This window comes from Anoplopoma fimbria, chromosome 1 (genome assembly GCF_027596085.1).
Source record: "Anoplopoma fimbria isolate UVic2021 breed Golden Eagle Sablefish chromosome 1, Afim_UVic_2022, whole genome shotgun sequence".
Classification (NCBI taxonomy): Eukaryota; Metazoa; Chordata; class Actinopteri; order Perciformes; family Anoplopomatidae; genus Anoplopoma; species Anoplopoma fimbria.
In genome coordinates, this window is record NC_072449.1 from 14,501,735 (window position 1) to 14,526,909 (window position 25,175).

A 25,175-nucleotide genomic window follows, 5' to 3' on the forward strand; every position below is an offset into this window, starting at 1 on the left:
ACGAGAAGATCTGTACTGATTCAATACTAGCGCCAAACTAAAAATGTGTGGACATAATGTAGAAAATGGTCTGACTTGAAATTCAAAACGGTGCGAGCTAAATAAGAAATAAAAAGGACCTATAATTGTAGATGTGGCCTGCAGCTAGGATGGAATACACAGTGTGGCCATTGATCCATATGTGCTCCTCATTTTTTGGAAGTAATGAACCTAGCTAAGTGTCCCTCTCATAAGTCCTTAAATATCTGTCTTGTTGCATTTCCTGCTTAGTATTTTCTGTTTTCTCTGCAGTTTCTCTCTGTTGTTTTCTGGTGCTGAGGTTCATCTTGACAGAAAGCCACATATCAACATCCCACATACTAAACGTCCATGCTCTCCAGATTCAGAGGGACACAGCAGTTCAACCAAACAAATAAACTCAGCAGAAGTTCAGTGAGGAAGACTCTCTTTACACTCAGCTGATTGTTGGTTAACCAACCACATTCTGCCACGGTTTCCCTAAGCCAATCCCATAGTTGCTCTCAACATTTTTAAACTGCTCTCTACTCTTCTGCTGTCAGTTGTCATAGCAGTATGAACCGATGCAACCCTCCTCCACAACATTCACATCCAGTCACCATCATATCCAGACCTGCTCCTCATCCCATCATTGGATCTTTAGCAACTCCCTGCACCACCTCCTTCAGAGTTTGGACTCCAGGGGGATTATTCTTGATCCAATCACAGCATCTCTACCCCTTTTAATATACTACCTCCAGATAAAGCCTCTCTATGAAGTCTCTCCTGATTGAAATGTATATGTTGTTCTTAGTATTTACATGTTTGGGACATGATAGTCCTAGAATAAAAGATGCAGATCTAAGACATACTAAACCTAGGTGTCAACATGCAGTATGAATGTGAGCAGCAAGATGTCTGCCTTGAGTTATTTCCAGTAATACAGACCTGCAGCAGACATCCACTCTGTTAAATCCCTTCTAATGAGTCTCCATCACAACAGGCTTTTTTCTGTCCTCTTCGTTCACCTTGTGTCTTTCTCTCCCGGCCCATCGGTCGGCTTAACGTATTTCACTTTGCTCATTACAATGTAGTGAGATGGCTTGCTGCCTCAATCGATTCCTCTGTCCACTCTCATTTACTTTACAAGGGGTCCTGCTTCTAAAGAGCTCAACTGTCTTTTCCCTTGCTGCCTCCTCTTTCTTGTTTTTGATTAAGATGATGTGTACATAAGGACATAAGCTCCCATTGATGCATGCCAGTCTATTGACTCACCAGTGTTGCTTCTGGCCAGTTCTCCCATAAATCCTCCCAAGGTGACGAGGAACCTTTGGGTTTTGTATTGGTTTCTGAATGTCTTGTGTCTCCATTCCTCACACATTTATGCATCAATGCACTCTTTTTTCTTTATTTAAATTTCAATCAAACTCAGTATGCTGTATTTGTTTGGATTGTTAATAGCAATTGTTTCAAAAGCATATAGTATATGACAAAGTAATATTTGTTTCTTGAAACAATGCAGCTCTTCCTGTTTGTTTTCTTGACAATGTTTGCATTCTTGTCATGGTCCTCATGCTTTCATGTGGTGGACAATCTCTGACACTTCCTTTTGTAATGTTTTTTAGTAAGACTCTCTGAAGCTTGATTTATGCTTGCCACATCTGCGAAGGTTGCGAGTGTCCACTAGGCCAAAGTGATGTTTCACCATTGGACGTGTCAATGCAGCAGGTTTTCTCCTGTTCAGTCAGGAACGCTCACGTCATAGATTTTTATCAATTAATTGCAACGATGGAGATACAGTTAGACTTGGCGCTGGTGGCTCCGCTCTTAAAATGCTCCCTGGATTGGCCAAGCAGCTACTAAGCCAAAACAGGGAGCACCATGCATAGACCCCCAAAACAACGGAACCCAACGCCAAGTCTGGTATAACGGCCATGCTAAGCATCAGCCGGACTATGAAAATCTACGTGTCATCCTACCATTATGTGAGATATCTATGTGTAGCAGCAATGCCTGCTGCAGACCTCAGTAAACATTATCTTAAGCATTATGGTGCAAGCATGCATCCCAAACTAGGTCATCCTACCTTTATGTGAAATATCAATTTGTAACGCAATTGTTCTGCAGCCCTCGCTATGAGGTGTCGCTGCTTCGGAGGAATGCAATAATGCATCCTGAGAGGGGTCATACTACCCGATTCAGTAGTGAAACCCAGCCAACCACTTCCAATGTTTTATCTTGCATGGAGGACTAATAGTAGTCTCCAAAGTAGCGCTCATAGCTTTTTGAGCTGCGATTATCTATTATGCGGTGAAAAACATGGACTCCGGTAATAGATCTACCTATGAACCAAAAACCCCAACCTTACATGAGACACCAGTTTGTGCACTAAAGGTATTGAGAAGGGAAGGCGCTTATCATTGATTCCTGGATGCTCATTTTTTAAGGCCGTTGAACAGGAGGCGAATAGAGGGGTTCCCAAGCAGGCTACCGAGATCTGCACATCTGAAATTAAACTGAATACCTGCTACGAATGCTTTGATAGAAGAAGGCAGGATTTTCCGGGATTTAAAACACAATAGTGCACAGTGCACAATAAAAGCACAAATCATAGGTTTGTTTACAGGCATGTTTGGAACAGAGAAAGCTGCGCAGAGTCGTAGCGTGGGGGCAGAGGATTCTGAACTCCTGGAATTAAATTGGGACGTAGAGTCCGCAATTATATTATCAAGGTCAGTAAGGAGCGCTGCCTGGATAGTGGAATTCCCCATGACATGTGACCATGCCAGTCATCCGGCAAATCTATTAAAAAATGTGAATAGAATAGCGACTTTTATTTATGATGTTGACAGTTGCCTGATCGCGGAGAACAACTATTGTTTCTTAGACCACAGAGCGTGCATGCAACTACGATGGGATGTACTCTAAGAGTGCGGTAGATTGTAGATTAAAGGAAGAGCGAGCAATTATTTGGTCCAGTCGTCCGCAAACCATTCATCGTTGTAGATTCCCCCGAAACCAATGAAAGGAGCTACATCAGTAAACATTTTGAGACCGACGGAAGTTTCTGCATTATTTTTGTAAAAGAACAATATACAGTACCAATAATCGCAAAGCGACGACCAAACCTTAGATCAGATCTACATCCTTCATCTGGAGCAAAGATTGTGGAGTTTGAGAGGTCAAGAAATCAGAGATAAAAGATTGCCTTGGGGAATAAATATCTTTGAGTTGAGGTGACCTAATAATAACAGCAAGCAAGATTAGTTATGGACACCGAGTCCAAAGCGCTTTTTATGACCTCCTTAATTTGAACCAACTTTTCGAAAGGCAGTGATGCTTGCATGAGAACGCTTTCTAGTGTAATCGTAAAGAAGGTTCCCCCGTAAGACAGTGTCAGGTCGGATATTTGTTACTCTTCTTACTACTATTATAATATAAATTGTTAATGTCATATACATTGAATGTTTTCTACCTCTGTTATGTTGTTCATTCTGTACACATGACATCCATTGCATTTCTGTTCATCCTGGGAGAAGGATTCCTCCTTTGTCACTCTCCCATAGGTTTCTTTCTTTTTTCTCCCCGTTAAAGTTATTTTTTTTTTTCCTGTGCCGAGGATGTCGCATGTGTACAGATTGTAAGCCCTCTGAGGCAAATTTGTAATTTGTGATTTTTGCTATATAAAATAAATTGAATTGAATTGAATTAAATGGCTGAATAAGTATCCAGTTCGGGCCTACGATCAGGATAAACTTTACATATGACATCTCTGAGACGCCAAATGCGACGTTTAACTCGGCCATGTTCAGATTCTTTGATATACTGGGTTCACTTTCTTTCAGAATGACTGAGACCTCTCAGCAGTCGACTAACCATCTGTCGGATATTTTGGTTGAACACGGCAGAATTTTTAAATTAAATCAACATCATTAACCTGCATGATTTGATTCCTTAGCTGAGGAGAGATTTCAGCAGCAGGTGGAAAAGTTGCAATCCCATTGAAGCTGCAGGGACTGCATTTCCCAGCGTTCTATGCGGCGTGACTTCAAATGTATGCGTGCCGGTTGCCCAGGTAGCGGCATGGAGAGTCACGACCAGAGCAGTTGTTGTCCCTAGAGGCAGTCGGAACGGGTTTTCAGAACCTGGAGACCGAAATCCATCTCGCTAATGGAGGACTGGATGTTGATGAGAGTAGCGAGGACCAGGTCTTCATCCTGATGATCGCGGTACGGATGTTGTCTTTTTTTTTTTAGCAGTGGTGCTAGCGCCAGTGGAAGCAGAGGCATTAGCAGTGACAGCGGGGCGAGGACTTCTTGGATGTATTGTTCGTATGAGTGGGGGGAGGGGCGACAGGAGGAACTGCGGCCTGATCGTTGACATTTTCTTGCCAGGCGAGAGCTATGGCGAATGGTACGGCTCTCTTCGAGAGATGCGCTCCTCTTCGATATGGTACCCATCATCCGACTCGAGATGAGACATGATAAGCATGGATATGTTAAGTAGCGTGAATAACCGGAAGACTGTAGCAGTACTGTCTGTAACAGCGTTGATGTAGCAAGGATCAGTGAGAGGGGAGTCATATTTAAATGGACTGCCTTTGGTGAGAGTGGGCTGTGATTGGTGTGTGGCCGATTAGAAGCAATGATTCAATCGGCTGGCTGTCAGCTGGTTACAGCTGGGGGCGTATGACTTCCGTGTTCTGCATGAACTGACGCGATGCTTAATTTTGTGCACATCCAACTACAGTGACGGGGATGGGCGGAGGAAATGGAGAACTTTGAGGAGCTTTGAGAATGTCTGTTGCAGCAATACGTCCGTGCGCTTGTGTAGAAAGTATGACCGGAGTGTCAAAATCGTTTTTATCACCTGGTTTACAATGGACACGCAATTAGTAGCCTGGCTGTTTACGACAGAAGCAGTCTCAGTTAAGACACAACTGACAAATATGCGGGATAAATAGCATACGAAATAAAAAAACTAGCCACTACATAATCAGTAGTGTCTCTTTCTAATGAATACAGTGGATGGGCAGATTGTAATGTTTCATCAGGGAGAGGTTGCGTTGGTTAAAATATATTATTTACCTGAACCAGATCATTCATATTATGTCATCTATAGTGTTTATAGCAGATTACCAGTGTGTTTTCTTGCCAGATTTGCTCTGGCACACAGAGAAAAGAGACCCGACACCGGAACTATGGCTGACAATCACGAGCCACAATCACAAGTATGCGTCGTGGAGCTCTGCCCCACGATGCATACTCTGTGAACCGCCCAGTTGGTTGGAAAGGACGCGCTTCCCTCCAAATGGCTGCAGAGTCGAAGAAATCAGACTCAGTGTGACTATGAAGAGAGTGTGACTATAAATACAGTTGTATGTTCACCCCTTTACTTTTGACTTGATGGATCCCACCCATGGTCAATATAATGTCAGGATAACATAAAAACAGGTTAAAGGCAGAAAACCAGTCATTTTTCCTTTTACCTTTTAGTAGTGTAGCAGTGTTTTTGGCCACCCTAAACCTCTGGTTTAGTTGGCCAGATTAATCAAGGGGCAGACACATTGCCGGCTTGAGTTACGGCAATTCTATTCTCTGTCACTACTTCATCTCCAGTTCTTCAGTTCAGTTAAGCAGAGAAGAAAGCCACGCAGGCAAACAGGAGATAAAGGATCGGTCAAAGATGATATAAGAGGTATGTGATTGGACAAAGCACGTCCAAACCAGTTATGATATGGATTATAGGGACGGGCACCAGAGTTAATCTTTGATTTGGTGAACCCTGAAGTTACCCTTCAATTAAGCATTGTAGTGATAGCAAATCCAGATAAGATAGGTCAGTTGTTTCTATTTATTTTTGCTTCTTTTTCTGTCCTTTTACATCAATTCTGGAGTGTGAATGTAGCTCCTTTCTAGCTGACTAGAACCATCATCATTATGGAGCAGCTCTATACAGGGTCACTCTGTATAGAACTGTGGACCTTGAACTTTTGTTGCGCTTATTATTAGACCTAATTAAATGAGGCGCACATCAGTGTGTTAAGCTGTAGCAGCAGTTAAAGCATGATCAACAGTGGAACTCGTAGGCTCTGTTGGGGAATAAGTAGTGCTGCTTAAGTCCACTGTTAAATAGGTAAACAAGTGGAGACACACACACACACACACAGCCAGCTCCCACCGGCTATCTCACATTGATGTAGAAATGGGATGACATTTGTGACAATGCTGTGATAGTGTGTGCCTGTATGTAAATGCCTTCTCACACTTGGGAGTCAATTGTATGGGGGCTTAGAAAGAGATGGACCAGAGAGAGAGAGAGAGAGAGAGAGAGAGCTATCAAGAAGAGTAGCTGCATCAAAGATGAGCTCCTGAACAATTCTCAAACTTTGGACCTAAAAAAGTGGGACAGTGTGAAAATTACCTTCAGAAATCTTCAGAAAAGCACCCTAAAGGAGAGGTAACCCCACTAATAAGAAAGACTTGAAAAGGAAAGCACATTTCTGGATACATTTTTTGATTCAAAACAACTAGCTACAGCTGTCAACTGCTAACTGCCACTGTAAACTACCAACATTCCAAAGGAGAAACTGCATTAGAAAGAAGCTAACAGAAGAGGGACAGTAACTAACATTTTGTGAAGACAACACATTATAGAGGATCCTTGTTGGTAATATCCCTGGTAAACCCCAGGTAGTTTCATTTTTATTGTATTGGTTTGTATTGGTGGGCTAGAAAAGCTAGAAAAGCTAACATAGTAGCCTAGCTCCTCTTGAGGTAAACAAGTGGTTGCCATGGAAACCGAGCTGCAGTCAGCTGAGCTCAACACAGTTCACAGAGCAGAGAGCAGGGAGGTTGAGTACCCTGCTAAATGTAAAACTGTAACAGCTGAGGAGAAACACAAGGACAACACCCTGCGGGAAAACCCAGAGGTCCTCTTCACGGACTACATTCAGCAAAATGAAAAAAGAAAGAAGAACAACCTCATTTTCTTCACTGAGTCCTTTTACATCTGGAAGGAGATTCTGTGCAATAATTATCTATATGTATCCAGTGAGGGCATCGGCTCAGGGGGCAGATTAAAGATCTGTAAAGATGAGCACCTTGACAAGGACGACGAAGGAAAGGTCATGGTCCAAGGAAATGTAGCCAACCTGGAGTCCTTTGAAGAGGCATTTCCCCTGCTGAGAGCTGAGGTAGACACCAAGAGTATCAGCGTCCCCTCTGACAGTGAGGATGATGAGAGCCCAGCAGAGACACGCAACACCTTGGCCATCTCTGCCCCTCCCACACCTACTCCAATAGGCTGAAGGAGAGTCTGGCCCTGCTGGAGCTGGACTTTACTGAATTCAAAGAGCTCACCCAGTCCAGACTGAGTGACTCCCCAGACAACACTCTGCAGCAGCTTAAAGAGGAACTCCAGCAGCTTAAAAAGGACAACCAGACCATGGCATCAGACCTAAGAGGGAGTCTAAAGGAGCTGAAACAGGAGAACAGTGCTCTCCGTGCCCAGTTGGCCAAAGTGAAGGAGGATGCTGAAAAAGAGAGAAAAGAGTTTCACCAGGCAACTCCAACACATGAAAGACCAACTCTCAGCAGCCCCCACAGTGACAAGTACAGAGACACAGACTATGCCTGCCTGTGTCCCGAGCCCCTGCCTTGTCTCTGCCCCACCCTCTCTGCCCTGCACCCAGCCCACCAACACCCAGCTATGCAACACTCTGGCACCTCCTGATTCATCCACACAGCCAGCAGCCAGCAGCCAGCTCTGTCCAGCTCAGCTTCCCTCCACCCAGCCTGAGGAGCAAGCCCCAGAAGTGGTCCTGCTGACTGACTCTAATGGAAAATACCTGGACACAGACAGGCTTTTTCCTGGTCAGAGGGTGCTGTTTAAACGTTGCAGCACCACAGGTCAGGCCATGAAGCTGTTGAAAAAGGAGACCCTTAGCAACCCTCAATGCCTGGTGATCCACACAGGTACAAATGACCTGCACACCCTCCATAAGGACACTGCTGAGCAGTGAGGAAGATGGCGGAACAGGCCAGTGAGGAGTTCCCCAACGCCCGCATCGTCATCTCCACCCTGCTGCCCAGGACAGACATGCCGCCTCAGGTCATCCATGACATCAACATGGAGATCAGAAGAGGATGTGCTGCCCTTCCTAATGTGCACCTGGCCACCACCCGGCCATCGGCACCTGGGACCTCTATGATGGACTCCATCTACACAGAGAGGCCGTGAGAATTTTTGCAAAGACCCTGAAAGACACGGCCCTGGGACGCAGTCCTTTCATCCCCTCCTCTACTAGGAGCTTTAGAGGCCGGCCCAGACCTCCTACCCACCACCAACTCAGGTTCATCCCTCAACCAGAAAGGAGACACAGCCGCTCAGCCTGGGCCACCACTGCTCAGCACCCCCTTGTGCACTCCCACCCTCTACACAACCATCACCCCACCACTGTGAAGGACAGGCAGGGGAGGACCCCCACCACAGGCCCTAGCCCCAGACCCCTCCACAGCATCAGCAGGACAGCTACGGAACAGCCCCTGGCCCCAGACCCCCCCTCCACAGCATCAGCAGGACAGCTAGCCCCGGAGACCCCCTCCACAGCATCCCCTGGCCCCAGACCCCCTCTACAGTATCAGCAACAGAGCTATGCAGCAGCCCCTGGCCCCAAACTACCTCCACATCAGCAGCAGAGTTATGCTGCAGCTGTTGCCAAGCCTGTTGCCACAGCCCCTCACCCTGCTACTTCAGAGCTGGGAGACATTAGAGAGATGCTCCACATCCTGTGTAATCGCCTCCTATTGAACTGATAAGTACACATCAGCAAAGAGTCACACAGCAATAGATGAAAATTCTGATGACATTTTATTATTACTGTTCCACTGTAGCTCACCCGCTTGATTTGATTATACTTTCTATGAATGTAATTTAATACTCTTTATTTATGGAAGGGTAATCTTCACAACTGTCTCACCAAATAGGTTCATGTTTTTTGATCAATTTAAATGCGTTCTTTTCAAATAAGCTGCTGGAACATTCAGGGCCTCTACTCCTCAACCTTTGGGCTGAAGAGCACGAACCCTGAATTCCTAAAATCTATTGAAAATGTTGATATTCTTGTGTTAACAGAAACATGGTGTCAGAATGATGCGCTCACTCACTGTCCTTCAGGATATCATGAAGTCATGGTGCCCTCTATAAAGGCCAAAACAATACGCAAGGGCAGAACTTCTGGGGGGATCTTGGTCTGGTATAGAGGAGAGCTGACCAATCACATTTCACCAGTAAAACAAGGGAAGTCACACGTATGGCTAAAGCTTGATAAAAGTATTGGACTAGCTGACAGAGACATACATCTATGTGCTGCCTACATTCCTCCAGCAGAGTCTCCTTACTATGAGGAGGATGTCTTTGATACTCTCCACACAGAGATCAGCCATTTCCAGGCCCAAGGAAATGTGCTGCTGTGTGGAGACCTAAATGCAAGGACTGGATGTGAGCCTGACTTCCTAGATCCACAGGGCAACAGCCATGTGTTTGGTCAAGCCCCTCTCTACATCACACCAACCATCATCAACCGGAACAACGGGGGCGGCTGTGGCGTAGTGGAGAGCAAGGTAGTTCTCCAATCAGAGGGTCGGTGGTTCGATACCCGGCAGTCGATGTGTCCTTGGGCAAGACACTTAACCCAAAGTTGCTCCCGAAGGCTTGCCATCGGTGTGGACTGGATGATGAATGTTAGTTAGAGTCTGATGGTGGCACCTTGCATGGTAGCCTGTCATCAGTGTGTGAATGGGTGAATGATATGTAATATACTACTGACTGTAAGTCGCTTTGGATAAAAGCGTCTGCTAAATGACTGTAATGTAATGTAATGTACAACCTTGACTGTCAAATAAATCAAAGTGGCAGGGAGGTAGTGCACCTCTGTCGGGCCTTAGGCCTGTACATAGTTAATGGTAGGTTCAGAGGGGACTCTTTAGGGAGATTCACATACTCCTCAGCTCTTGGCTGTAGTGTAGTCGACTATGCTCTCACTGACATGGACCCCTCCACTATCAGTGCGTTCACTGTCAGGCAGCAATCCCCTCTCTCAGACCACAACCAAATAAATGTCTACTTTCAAACCTCGAATCAACTCAAACCCCCCAAAAAGGAGTCCAGTAAGCTGTACAAACTCAACCCAACATACAGTGGTGACAAATTCTTCATGGCGTTAAATTCCCCTGATCTAATTAGTAAAATATTAGAATTCAGGGGAAATCAGTACGACACGACCAAAGTTGGTGTTGCCACACATGACCACTGTTGACGTCAATACACTATTTCACGAGGCAGCTATTAAAGCCAACCTTGCCAAAGTGAAGAGACAGTATAAGAAAAAGCGAAATAATGAAAAATGGTTTGACAATGAATGAAAAGTATCAGAAAAGATCTGCAAAAAATATCGAACTTAAAACATCGCCAACCAAACAACCAAGACTTACGAATTAGATTTAGCGAAACACTCAAAAGATATAAATACACAATTAGGAACAAAAAACAAAATTATACAAAAGAAAGATTAGAGGAAATTGAAAGCTCCATACATCAAAACCAATTCTGGGATATGTTGAATAACTTGAGCACAACAAAACCACAGGCATTACCCATTCAAGATGGTGACATTTGGAAATCACACTTTCAAAATCTCTATAAAGACATTCCACCAAATGAACTTAATTCAAACCACAAAATTATTAGAGAAAAACTCCAAACATTAGAATTGACAATTAAAAACAATCAAAACCCTCTTGACTTCCAATTTACTTTGGAAGAATTGATGGAAAAAATTAAATTTATCAAAACGAAAAAAGCTTGTGGTCCAGACAGCATTAAAAATGAAATGCTTAAAAACAGCACTCCTGAAATGCAGGGTGCAGTTCTCAAGTTGTTTAACATAGTACTATGTTCAGGCTGTTTTCCTGACATCTGGTGTCAAGGGCTTATTTCTCCAATTTATAAATGTGGAGACAAATTGGACCCCAATAACTACCATGGCATCTGCATTAGCAGTTGCCTGGGGAAGTTATTTTGCAGTATTATAAATAACAGAATCTTAGATTATCTTGACCAACACAACATCCTTAGTAAAACTCAAATTGGCTTTCTTCCAAAACACCGTACCACTGATCATGTTTATACCCTTCACACGCTCATTCAGAAACATGTACACCAAACAAATGGAAAAATATTTGCTTGTTTTTATTGATTTTAAGAAAGCATTTGATTCAATTTGGCATAAAGGACTATGTTACAGACTTCTGCAATCTGGTATTGGAGGCAAAGTCTATGACAAAATCAATGTATTTGAACAATAAGTGTGGTGTAAAAATAGGAGAAAAATGCACTGATTTCTTCACCCAGAGAAGAGGCGTTCGTCAAGGCTGCAATCTGAGTCCGACACTTTTCAACATATATATAAATGAACTAGCAGTGCAGTTGGACCAGAGTGCAGCCCCGGGCCTATGTCTCCTAGACAGAGAGGTGAAGTCTCTGTTCTATGCAGATGACCTGGTTCTGTTGTCTCCCACAGAACAGGGACTCCAACAACAGCTAGACCTACTGGAGGATTACTGTCAGAACTGGGCCCTGGCAGTAAATCTAAAGAAGACAAACATCATGATCTTCCAAAAAGGCCCAGGAAAACAGACACCATTTTACTACCATAGAACACACCATGAGTTACACCTATCTTGGTCTGACTATTACAGCCTCAGGGAGTTTCAGCCTGGCAGTGAATGCACTAAAAGAAAAGGCCAGAAGAGCCCTCTATGCAATTAAAAGAAAATTTTATAATATCCAAATTCCAATCAAAATCTGGTGTAAATTTTTTGATAATGTGATCAAGCCCATTGCGCTGTATGGTAGTGAAGTATGGGGTCCACTCAGTCACCATAGCTATACTAGATGGGACAAACACCCCACAGAAGCCCTACATGCAGAATTCTGCAGAATGATCCTCAACATTCAAAGAAAAACACCAACAAATGCATGTAGGGCAGAATTAGGCAGATATCCCCTGATAATAAACATTCACAAACGAGCACTACATTTTTGGAATCACCTACAAATTCTCAAGACACCCTCCATTTTAAAGCCCTCCAAAGCCAAGAGCTGAACCTAGAAAAGAGTCCCTGAGTCAGTTGGTGTTGAGACTAACTGCTCCTACACAGCAAAACCCTGACCAGTCTCACACCAACACTGCTTTCCAAATACCAATTAGAGTAAACCAAATTGTAAAGCAAAGCAAAGAAACATATTTGGAACATTGGAAAAAAGAAACTGAAAGTCAAAGTAGATTAGAATGTTATCTGGCCCTAAAAAGAGATTATGAATTGGCAGAATATCTCTTTTCTGACCAAGTACAGGCTCAGTGACCACCAATTGGCAATCGAAAAAGGCAGACAGAAGAAATCTTGGCAACCAAAAGAAAACAGAATATGTGGTCACTGTTCGACAGGTGAGGTTGAGTGTGATACCCCTATAATTGGAGCACACTCTCCGGTCCCCCTTTTGAAAATGGGAACCACCACCCCGGTCTGCCACTCCACAGGCACTGTACCCGACTTCCACGTGACAGTGAAGAGACGTGTCAACCAAGACAGCCCAACAATGTCCAGAGCCTTTAGCATCTCCGGTCGAATCTCATCCACTCCTGGCGCTTTGCCGCTGAAGAGCTTTTTAACTACCTCAACGACCTCCGCCAGGCATATGGATGAGTCTTCCCCTGAGTCTTCAGACTCTGCCTCTTCCACAGAGGACGTGTTGGTCGGGTTCAGGAGTTCCTCAAAGTGTTCTTTCCACCGCTCGACAATATCCCCAGTCCGGGTCTGCAGTTCTCCCCCTGCTGAGCACATCCTGAGAAAAGCCCTGTTTCCCCTTTCTGAGTCGTCTCACGGTTTGCCAGAACTTCCTTGAGGCCATTCGAAAGTCCTTCTCCATGGCCTCGCCGAACTCCTCCCACACCCGGGTTTTTGCCTCAGCAACCGCCGCAGCTGCAGCCCTTCTGGCCAACCGGTACCTGCCTGCTGATTCAGGAGACCCTCGGCCAACCAAGCCCGAAAGGCCTCCTTCTTCAGCTTGACGGCCTCCTTCACCACTGGTGTCCACCAGCGGGTTCTCGGATTGCCGCCACGACAGGCACCGATCGCCTTCCGACCACAACCCCTAGCAGCAGCTTCCACAATGGAGGATTTGAACATGGCCCACTCGGATTCCATGTCCCCAGCCTCCCCGGGATGCACGAGAAATTATTCCGGAGGTGGGAGTTGAAGACCTTGCTGACAGGATCCTCAGCCAGACGTTCCCAGTTCACCCTCACTACACGTTTGGGTTTACCGGGTCTATCTGGCAGCCTCCCCCGCCACCTGATCCAACTCACCACCAGGTGGTGATCAGTTGACAGCTCTGCTCCTCTCTTCACCCGAGTGTCCAAGACATACGGCCGCAGGTCTGATGACACAACTACAAAGACGATCATAGACCTTTGGCCTAGGGTGTTCTGGTACCAAGTACACTTATGAACCTCCCTATGCTCAAACATGGTGTTTGTTATGGACAGTCCATGACTAGCACAGAAGTCCAACAACAAAGCACCACTCGGGTTCAGATCGGGCAGGCCGTTCCTCCCAATCACACCCCTCCAGGTTTCTCCATCGTTACCCACGTGAGCGTTGAAGTCTCCCAGAAGAACTATGCAGTCCCCAGTCGGCGCCCTTTCCAGAAAACCACCCAAGGACTCCAAGAAGGCCGCGTACTCCGAACTGCCGTTTGGTGCATAGGCACAAACGACAGTCAGAGACTTTCCCCTGCGATTCCCAGTCGCAGAGAGGCGACCCTCTCGTTCTCCGGGGAGAACTCCAGAACAGCGGCGCTCAGCCGGGGGCTTGTGAGTATCCCCACATCCGCCCGGCGCCTCTCAACCTGGGCAACTCCGGAAAAGGAAAAGTCCAGCCCCTCTCCAGGAGTTTGGTTCCAGAACTGGTGCTATGCGTGGAGGTGAGCCCAACTATATCTAGTTGGTAGCGTTCCACCTCCCGCACCAGCTCCGGTTCCTTCCCCGCCAGAGAGGTGACATTCCACGTCCCTAGAGCTAGTCTGTGATGCCGGGGGTCAGCACGCCCAGGTTCCCGCCCCAGCCTGCCGCCCAGCTCACATTGCACCCGACCCCAATGCCTATCCCTGCGTGTGGTGGGCCCACAGGGTGGCGGCACGATGTAGCTTTTTCGGGCTGGGCCCGGCCGGGCCCCATGTGCCAAGGCCCGGCCACCAGATGCTCGCCGGCGAGCTCCCCTACCGGGTCTGGCTCCAGGAGGGTGCCCCGGTTTCCCTATTCTGGGCGAGGTGCCACAACCTTGCATCGTCCGATTCATTGGGGTTTTGTGAATCGCTCTTAGTCTGACCCCTCCCCCGAGACCACTTTGCCTTGGGAGACCTACCAGGAGCTATTGCCGCCGACAACACAGCTCTCAGGATCACTGGGGCACGCAAACCCCTCCACCATGATAAGGTGGCGATTCATTGGAGGAGGTTATTTACTCTGTTATATTATTATTATTACCTATCTATTCATATGAATTGTATATTTTTATGTTATCTCTTAATGCTTTGGCAATACTGTCTTTGCAACATTCATGCCAATAAAGCATATTGAATTGAAAATTGAGAGAGAGAGAGAGAGAGAGAGAAGCACCCTCATAGAGAGAAACAAACAGATGCACAGGGGTGTTTCTCATAAAGCTTGAGAGACTGCATTTTTTCATTGGTCCCTGGCTTTTATTAGCTGCACAGTCGGCAGTAACAGATCCCCAGAACATTTTCTCATACATAGTGTAGAACAGCAGCTGTTCTAGCCACATTCACATATTGCACTCTCTGAAGTCTTTGTTTTGTCAAGGTTTTTTTCTTCAGAGGAGACATGCACATGTGACTTTCTCTGCTTCACTTTTTATTGGCAGACAAATCAATACGCCAAGACATACTAGTCAGAATAGCCGGCTTCCTGCTGCTGTGGATGCCTCTGAGCTTGATGCTGTTCTTTTATCCGGAACCCAAAGAAGAAATGATGCCTCTGTTAGGAAACACGTCATTCTTCTACTGGGTGTCTATTCTATAATCTATTCAGGCTAGTTTTTGATGTATTTGATGACTATGAAATTAATCCAGCACCACCCATCAGTGATATCGTAAAGTAATGTAGTTACCAAAACTGTTCAATAAGTGAGCCAGGCAGAAGGCCACAACAGCAAAAAGGAACAATAATCGAAACTAGGAGCTCATTGACAAAGACAGACTGATGTTTGGTTTGCAAACACTCGATGGGCCTCATACATGAAACGTTTTACACATAAATTGGATGACTGATTTCTTAATTCCAAATTGTGGGTAGGTAAGTGGAAAATGTGCTCATTGTTGGATCACTGGAATAATAGTAGCAGGGAAATTTGAGTGTCACACAAAAAAAAAACTGAAATTGGCACCAATAAAATCTGCAGAACTAAAATACACAGATAGCCACTGAAACAAAGTAAAAAGTGTTGATGTCGCTTGACTGACGTGGGTAACAAGTCACGTGACTATAGCGACTCTAGTGAGACATGTGACCAATGAATGACTAACGAATCAAGTGACTACTGGCTTGACAAAATAAGTCACCGTTGACTTTTAGTGTCACACGGGTCAGTACAGCGGTGTCCTGGGTGAAAGTCCTGTGTTTGTTCACTCAAAAAAAAAAAAAAAAAAGGTTCTTGGCCATCATAAACATGAACAAAAATATGAGCTTCAGAGCAGGTTAGAAAACTGGTACTATCTGCTTTTTGAGAAATTGACGTGAGATTTAACATGGAGTCTAATGGAGCAGTTGGTTGGAGTTAAATTTGCTTTCAGGCACATGGAATCAAATGTGTAAGACTGTTGGATTCCATAGTGTTATGGCTGCGACTAGGACAAGTTTATCTACAATTTGACCAAAAAAATATGCCTGAAGAGTGAAAATTGTTGGAATTCTGGCAACTTTGAAATATTTTGAAGCTCCTCTCAATCTAGCGATGACATCACACGCTCTAGGTCTGAACATTCCATCCAATACACACCCATTATAAAATCTGAAAAAGATTTTCCTGAAACTTAAACTCTGATGTCATGAAATCTGTGCTAGCTATCAAAATGCCCATTTGACCCAATATAGCACACGATTCTCGACCAGGCCGCACATTTTACAGCCTTGTTGCTACACAGCCACACAGAACAAGGGACCTGATCAGATCTCACTTATGTTAAAATGATCGGTTAAGTTACGTGACGCTATTAACTAACCAGCTAACGCTACCGAGAGCCACTGCGCTATTTATAGCAGCTCGTCCATTTTAGTCTTTTAACTTAGCTTCACCTCTTTTATGACAACCGCAGCTGGTTGCTAGGAGACGGGAGTGGAAAAAGGGTGGGGGCGCGAAAAGCTGGTGGCGCAAACAGGAAATCCTGTGTAGACCAGACCGTCTAATTTCGGAGACCGCTCGGTCGAGCCTTCACGGTATTCAAAGGCCGATGTAGATTGCGAAGGCTTCGTCCTCAGAAGGCTGCAGATGCTGGATTGGGACACAGCTATTCAGTATGATGTCCTCCAGAAAAGGTCAAAAGTCTAAATATGCTGGAAGCAAAATATCTGAAAGTGGGGTGTTGAGTTGAGTCTGGGGGGTGTTTTTGTGTTTAATACCAGTTCTGTCAATTGTTTGCACATTTTCTCAATTTTGTCATTAGACTTTATAGAACCGGCTGCACGGTGGTGTAGTGGTTAGCACTGTCGCCTCACAGCAAGAGGGGCCCGGGTTCAATTCCCAGGCTGGACAACCTTCTGTGTGGAGTTTGCATGTTCTCCCTGTGTCAGCGTGGGTTCTCTCCGGGTTCTCCGGCTTCCTCCCACAGTCCAAAGACATGCAGCTTAGGTTAATTGATGACTCTGAAATTGCCCATAGGTGTGAATGTGAGCGTGAGTGGTTGTCTGTCTATATATGTCTGCCCTGTGATAGGCTGGCGACCTGTCCAGGGTGTACCCTGCCTTCGCCCATTGACAGCTGGGATCGGCTCCAGCACCCCGCGACCCTTAACTGGATAAGCGGTTACGGAAGATGGATGGATGGATGGACTTTATAGAACCACCATCATCTGAAGCTTTTTACAACAAGGCCTTTTGAACAGCCTTTAAATGTGCAGAATCAGATATCAGGAGTCTTTTGGTTGCCTCTCAAAAGCTCTCAACATGTCGACGGCAAGTCAACAACTCAAAGATAACAATGCTGACAGTAAATTACGGCTAAAGTGCAAACAGAGCTAACAGTGTTAACCTGAGGGGGGAATGAAGGGTGGTCGGTACATTCCACAGGGCGTCTGTGGCACACGAGGTAGAGCGCTCGTCCTGCAACCACAAGGTTGGTGGTTCAAACCCCTCTACAGTCAACATGCCGAGGTGTCCTCGAGCGAGACACCCAACCCCAAAAGTTGCTCCCTGGGTGCTTCTTAGCAGCCCACTGCTCCTCCGGGATGGGTTAAATGCAGAGAATTGTAATTTCCCCATTGTGGGACTAATAAAGGCTTAATTATTATTATTATTATTATTATTATTATTAATTATTATTATTATTATTATTATTATTGTCGGTCTGGACGGCTTTATCTGTTGTAACTGCCGTATGGGAGCAGAGCGGCGTCTGTGAGCTAACCAGTGAGGCACGCTTACATGCAGTAACATGCACTAAAAGGCTTCTTCGCATGCACTTACATGCACTAAAAGGATTGATCAAATGCACTTAAAGGCTGGCTACGTCAAAAAGAAAGGATAAGCTCTGATAGAAAAGTTCTTCTTCAATACAGCATGATGTTCATTTAGTAAATGATGGTCCATTTAGAGTCAAATAGAACATAAAGCAGGGTATGCTTTAGGGCGGGGCTGACAATGTGCACTTCATATATACAGTCTATGGATTCATGACTGATCTGAGGTGTTTTCTGTTACTTTCGGTTTTCCATCTCCAATGACAAAGAGCGTACAGCTACTTCTCTAAATGTACTTGTTGTCTCTGTGCGGACTGTTTACCGACAACTTGTTGTGACTCACGCTACACGTGGTAAGGCAGCGTACTACTGTGCATGTGTGGAACCCGTCTTCCAGAAAGTAGTACAAACAGAATTACTTTGTGTCTGTGGTGTCTGCAGCTGTCCGTCCACACGTCCACTTGGGATTTTTACCGAGGCTCTATTGATCAGACACAAGTGATGGTCCTGTTGTTATCAGGGTTGTCATCTGTTTTTATTGTTTACACCGAAGTACTTAAGGAATGCAATTGGATTCCATTGGGTGAAGGACCAGGGTAACGCATAAGGCTGGGAAGCTGTATTGTATATCCTTATCGATAATATATTGTGCCTTGAACAGTGATAAAAACCCCTTGAGATGGCTTTGATGCAAAGTCTTTCCTGCCGTCACTTACATATACATTAGCTGAGTGTAACATCTACACTGACGAGAATTACTGCAGCGTCTTCATGCAACAGAGGTGTACAGTCAGTGAGGCATAAGGTCTTCAACTCACTGAAGCCAAATGGACTTATGAAGAAACACACCAGACCCAGAAGTACAGGTCGCACTCTAGTAAAAACACACCTCTCATTATGTATTGGAATCATATTTACTTTTATGGACAAAATATTAAGCAACTGCTCACTTTAAATAAGCTCCCCCTTAGTGAGTTGGATTCTCTGTTATTGCCCTCCGCTCTGTTGTTTGAGCTTTGTGCTTTGTGCTGATTCACTTGCATGATTGGCTGCCTGCATGGTGGCCTGTAATTGGCTGCTCAGTTCCATGCTTTAATCAACATCCTGCTGGAAAGTTGGATGCATTTTGTGGCTCGCTTTTTTCCCTTGTTATTGTACTCATTTATTGGATTCTTTGATTGACTTCATAAACTTTATTTATAGTCTGTTGAATTATGTCAAGTGACATTTTATGATCAATAGTAACACTTTCAAACTCTTCATCTGTTAAATGGTCAATGATGCTGAAAGGTACCTTAAGGGGGTTAACTGATTTCCAAGGGAGGAGAGTCTTAACAATCACTAAGCGAATGGGCTGGACAGAACAATACCTAGGATAATATATAATCTTGCCTGGTTAGCTATTCTAAGTTTGATCTGATGCACAGGATGCCGTCATGTTTATTACCACAGCACATGTCTTACATATTTTACCACAGAAACATATTTCCCTAAATATATTTCCCTAAAATTCTAAATTACTTCTCAGCAGCGCTGCCATCTATAGGCCAAGCCTTCCAGACAACACAACTGGGAGTTTTGATGGGTGGGAAGTCAGTGGGGGATCATGCCATATATTACCACTAACAAAGAACTGTGCATAGCACAATAACCGTATCATAATATGCTAACTTGTTACATGTATATTAACAAATTCTATTCAGGATTATCATGTATTTTTCATACATTATGCACAGTTATATAGTGAACATGAATTTCTACAATTGCCTCTCTTTCTCTCCCAGATAAAGTCTGCCTGTCATCTCTTGCACTCTTATTTTCCTATTCTCTGTCCTTACTTCTTTCTTTATAATTATTCACTGCAACAAGTGGAAACTAGTGCTGCATTATGTCCACCTGAGCCCATCTTTCTTAGTTAAGCTTTTATCACACTGATGCAAATTTGATGTGACTATTTACTCATCAACAGACACGAAGCCATTTCATGTTGTGATAGTTTCATAGAAATAGAGAAGAGCCTGGTTCCCCACTCAGCCCTGTCCAAAGGTGCACCATGTTTCTTTTGCATGACTCAATTTGCCAAGGCATTTTTGAGGTGATAAGGTCTGAAGCGGTGCGTATCGATGTGATTAGCCCCTGAAAAAATACATTGCGTGTGTTTCCAATGTGTTCAACCATCAATGTGTCTGCTGTATACTGTATGCATTTCTGTTGATTCTTAAATATCCCTGTGTGATATACAAATGATTAACTAATGCTCATCATTTAATTACCCTGTATTCCTGACCTTACCATTTACGCTGTCTGTCTGAGTGTTGCTTTGGAAGCTTATCCTAAAACTAATAATGCTGAAAATATTGTGGTCCAGTTGTGAGATGTGTATCATTTTGATCACCACAGGGCTTATGTTGCACCAGGACTTTTAAAGCTTAGTGAGCCAGAAGGAGCAGAGGGAGCTCAGTGTGAGGTGAAGGCTCCACCTCTTAATCGATAGAAATGAGTGTTCTTAGCTGTAGCAGATCATGCTTTTGTGGAATTATGACCAAGTGTCCCTTCCCCCCCTCTTTTCTATTTCTTTCCTCCTCTTTCTCACCTCATGCCATGATTTTCTCTACCCATCTGTCTGCTCTGCAGGTTTTGGCTTTGTAACATTTGAAATTGAGGATGTGGTGGAGAAAGTCTGCGAGATCCATTTTCATGAAATCAATAATAAAATGGTGAGTGGCTCCCATTTCATTCCAGCATGTCTGACACACATCTGGATGAATATTTGATTTTCCTCAGTGTAGCAGTCAAAGTGATGGTGGAAACTGATACTGGACCAGCCAGGGTAGAAACTGGTGCACACACCTATACACACCGACACCAGTGAGATTCTGATGGATGAGGATAGTGGAGGTCAGCTATCTATTCTGTGCAACTGATCACTAGCCATGAAATTGTGTATGATCTTGTGGCATGCAAAAGGGCAGAACAACCTGGCCCTACCTCTGCCCCCATGTCCAATTTCCTCGCCAGGATGCTCTGCAAATAAGACTAGAATGGTTGGCCATGACTGAAGGTTTGTCATTGTAACAAATAAAACAAGGTCACAGTGAACACTGGGACCCAAGGTCCCAGCTTAGTGTATATGCTCCCAACCTTTATCTTAAAAAGTTGTATCCAGTGTTTTGTCTCGGAATCATTTTTTTTTGTTTAAATTTGTCAGCCCAAATCGTTGTCTTAATGGTCCCACGGCTTGGGAAAAACAAAACAAAAAAACATAGCATTGGTTTTTAGCATGAAAGTTCATTTTTCACCTGAGAAACATGAGTTTTAAGGGACAGTTCAACCCAAATAAGAACTGCATATTTTCCCGCTTATCTGTAGTGCTATTGATCAATCTAGATTATTCTGGTCTGAGTTTCCTAGTTTTGGAGTTATCGTCCATAGACAGAATAAAGTTTGTGAGAGTGATGCAGTACTCATGGTGATATCATACTCAAGTGTGTGCTAAAACCAAAACGTGTAAGTCTTTATCTCGGTAAGACAGTACATTACATTACATTACATTACAATCATTTAGCAGACGCTTTTATCCAAAGCGACTTACAGGAAGTGTATTCAACATAGGTATTCAAGAGAACTACTAGTCACCAGAAGTCATAAGTGCATCTCCTTTCTTAAACAAGCATCTTAAAGCATAAACCAGAGCAAAAGTATAGTGCAGAGGCAAATTACTACGAAAACAATAATTGCAACAGACTAATACGAATATAATAAGTGCTACAAACTACTACGAATAGGATAAGTGCAGTAAACGAATACGAATTCAATAAGTGCAGCGAACTGATACGAATACAGTGAGTGCAACAACTAATACGAATACAATAAGTGCTACGAGGAAGGCTCAGGGTAGTACTTCTTGAAGAGGTGAGTTTTCAGCCTGCGCCGAAAGATGGGCAGCGACTCTGCTGTCCTGACGTCAGTGGGGAGTTCATTCCACCGCTGAGGGGCCAGGACAGAAAAAGCTGTGACCGGGTGGATCGGCCGCAGGGACCTCTGAGCGACGGGGCAACCAATCGCCCTGAGGCAGCAGAGCGAAGTGGTCGGGCGGGGGTGTAGGGCTTGACCAAGGCCTGGAGATAGGAAGGAGCTGTTCCTTTCACTGCCCTGTAGGCTAGCACCAGAGTCTTAAACTGGATGCGAGCTCTTACAGGGAGCCAGTGTAGAGAACGGAGAAGGGAAGATGTGTGAGAGAACTTGGGGCGATTGAACACCAGACGTGCTGCAGCTTTCTGGACAAGCTCCAGGGGTCTGATGGCCGACGCTGGGGCTCCAGCAAGTAGTGAGTTGCAGTAGTCCAGGCGGGAGATGACCAGAGCCTGGATGAGCACCTGCGCTGTCTCCTCAGTGAGGAAGGGGCGAATCCTCCTGATGTTGTAGAGCAGGAATCTGCAGGAGCGTTTGACCGATGCAATGTTTGCTGAGAACGACAGTTGGTCGTCCAGGGTCACACCCAGATTCCTCACAGTCCGAGTTGGCGTCACCACGGCATCATCAATGGTGATGGACAGGTCTCGGTGCGGGCAACCCTTCCCCGGGAGGAACAGTAGCTCGGTTTTGTCCAGGTTGAGCTTCAGGTGGTGTGTCGCCATCCACTTCGAGATGTCAGCCAAGCACGCAGCAATGCGTGCCTCCACTTGGGTGTCACCGGGAGGAAATGACAAGACCAGCTGGGTGTCATCGGCATAACAATGGTAAGAGAAGTCATGCGAGCGAATAACAGAACCCAGAGATGTTGTGTAGAGCGAGAAGAGAAGGGGGCCTAGAACTGAACCTTGTGGAACCCCCGTAGTCAGCATGCGTGGTTCCGATACGGCCCCCCTCCATGTCACCTGGTAGGATCGGCCTGTCAGGTAGGATGCAAGCAGGGAGAGTGCAGAGCCTGAGACGCCCATCCCCTCGAGGATGGAGAGGAGGATCTGGTGGTTCACCGTGTCAAACGCCGCTGACAGGTCCAGGAGAATCAGGACAGAGGAGAGAGAGTTCGCTCTCGCAGCGTGAAGCGACTCTGTCACCGCAAGGAGGGCCGTCTCTGACGAGTGACCCACCTTGAACCCGGACTGGTGGGGGTCCAAGAGGTTGTTCTGGTGGAGGTAGGAAGACAGTTGTTTAGAGACAGCGCGTTCAAGTGTTTTGGATAGAAAGGGTAGAAGAGAAACCGGTCTGAAGTATTGCAAAATCCATGTTGCGGCCGAATGTGACAGCAGTGGCGGTGATGAAACCGATAACAACAGGCCCAATGTTTTCAACTGAGTCAAGGATTGTGGTTGGCCTCACACTTAGCACAATTTACTTTTTAAGTTAGTCAAAAGGATATGATTCCCCTACAAAATATCTTCTCACACACACACACACACACACACACACACACACACACACACACACACACACACACACACACACACACACACACAATAGCGTTCTACACGTTGTCTAAATGCTAAGATGATGCCATGCGGCTGTCAATGTGAGCTCTTTTGCCCTGGTCTAATTATTGTCACTGAGTCAGCATGGAATTGATATCATCCAAACCATCCAGAGATGTAGAACAATAGCTTGCTAGCAATGATTTTCATATTATAGCACATCACATGCTTCTATTGTTTTGGGAGTTCAACAGTGCTGACCATGATTTCTTTATTTTAGTCAATACCTCCCAGTAGAAACCCTGCAGCCCCCATCCTCCTTCCACACCACTCATCCACTGGCCTGCTTTAAATTGGGCTTCAGGGGAATTACATGCATTGTTAGCACCAGTAGGGGAGGGCAGGAAAGAGGAAGTGAAAAAAGATAGATGGAGAAGAAGAAAAAGAAGAAATAATACAGTCTGGAACCCCAGCCCTTGCAGGTACTAATACCGAGTTCCAGCTCAGAAAAGATCTAGCAGTGATTTTTTTTTATATTGTTTACTGTCAGTGTGGACTAATATGAGCCCTATTTCCCCAAATGCATTGTATATATCCAAGAGTTCTGGCCTACAGCAGAAAAAAGCTACAATTGGCTGCAGAGCTAAATCCAAAGCAAGTCAAGGCAATCACATAGGCTTAGCACTCTTTGCACAGACTTCACAAAGGCCAATAACGTAACAAACTGTCACTCACACAACTAAACAACGAAACAACTATGCCCCTGCATCAGAATCCACACTGCACACTGGCTCACTCTCCCACGCAGACAAACAGACCTTGGCTCGACTTCTTCTAGTTGCTGTCCTGGTATCCTAGAAGAGGAGAAACAATGTTCTGCTTTAATCAAGGTTCTCAGGAAAAGTACTGGATCAAAATTAAATTTAAGGCTGGCTGTTATTTTTATTTTAATAATGAACACTGCTAGACATTTGAGTGACAATTGCAAATGAAAATATTAATTTAAAGAGTTTTCCAGTTTTCACATTGCCATTACCCTTAGCTTAATGGATGGAGAGACAACGAGTCAACAAGGTCATGTTTATGTTTTCTGCCAAAGGCAGCTTTTCCTAAAAGCACTTGTAAGACATGACGGATGATTAAAAATAAACATAGAAATTGAATTGACTGTGAATTTAAAAGTTGCAAAATGTTGTCTAAAGTTGACTACATTAATGTATTTTAAAGCAAATACTTGATCTTTTCCAGTTGGTCTAAAACCATAGATTTGACAAAGATATCATATTTTTGAGTAGTTAATGTTACAGTTCGGTCTCTGCTTTGTTTCTGTGACTTACCTAGTTGGTTGTTGCTAGCCTTGAATAGCCATAACCATTTCACCACTGTGATGCCCATGTGGCAAAACAAAACAGCCAAAAAAACCTGACAAGTTAATCTTAAGCAAATTTTCAGGATGTTGGAATGAGTGAGAAATACACTAAACGGTACAAGTAAACTGTCCAGTGTTGTTTGACAGATTCTCATGTTGTTTTCCATTGTCAGCATTAGATAGATATTCCTTTATTGATCCCCATGGGGAAATTCGGGTGACATTATTGTCTTTGTTGTCTATGTTTCACAGGTAGAATGCAAAAAGGCCCAGCCTAAGGAAGTGATGTTTCCTACAGGTCCACGAGGTCGGGCAAGGGGCCTCCCGTACACCATGGATGCCTTTATGCTGGGTATGGGCATTCTGAGTAAGTACTCTGTGTGTGTGTGTGTGTGTGTGTGTGTGTGTGTGTGTGTGTGTGTGTGTGTGTGTGTGTGTGTGTGTGTGTGTGTGTGTGTATTTATCTGACACAACTTAATGTCTTTCTTTCACGAAGCACCTTGGGCTTTATTTGGGCTTTATTTTCGTGTATGCAGCACTACCACCTGCTTTTAGCTCTTTGACATTGAAATGTTTGTGTGGTA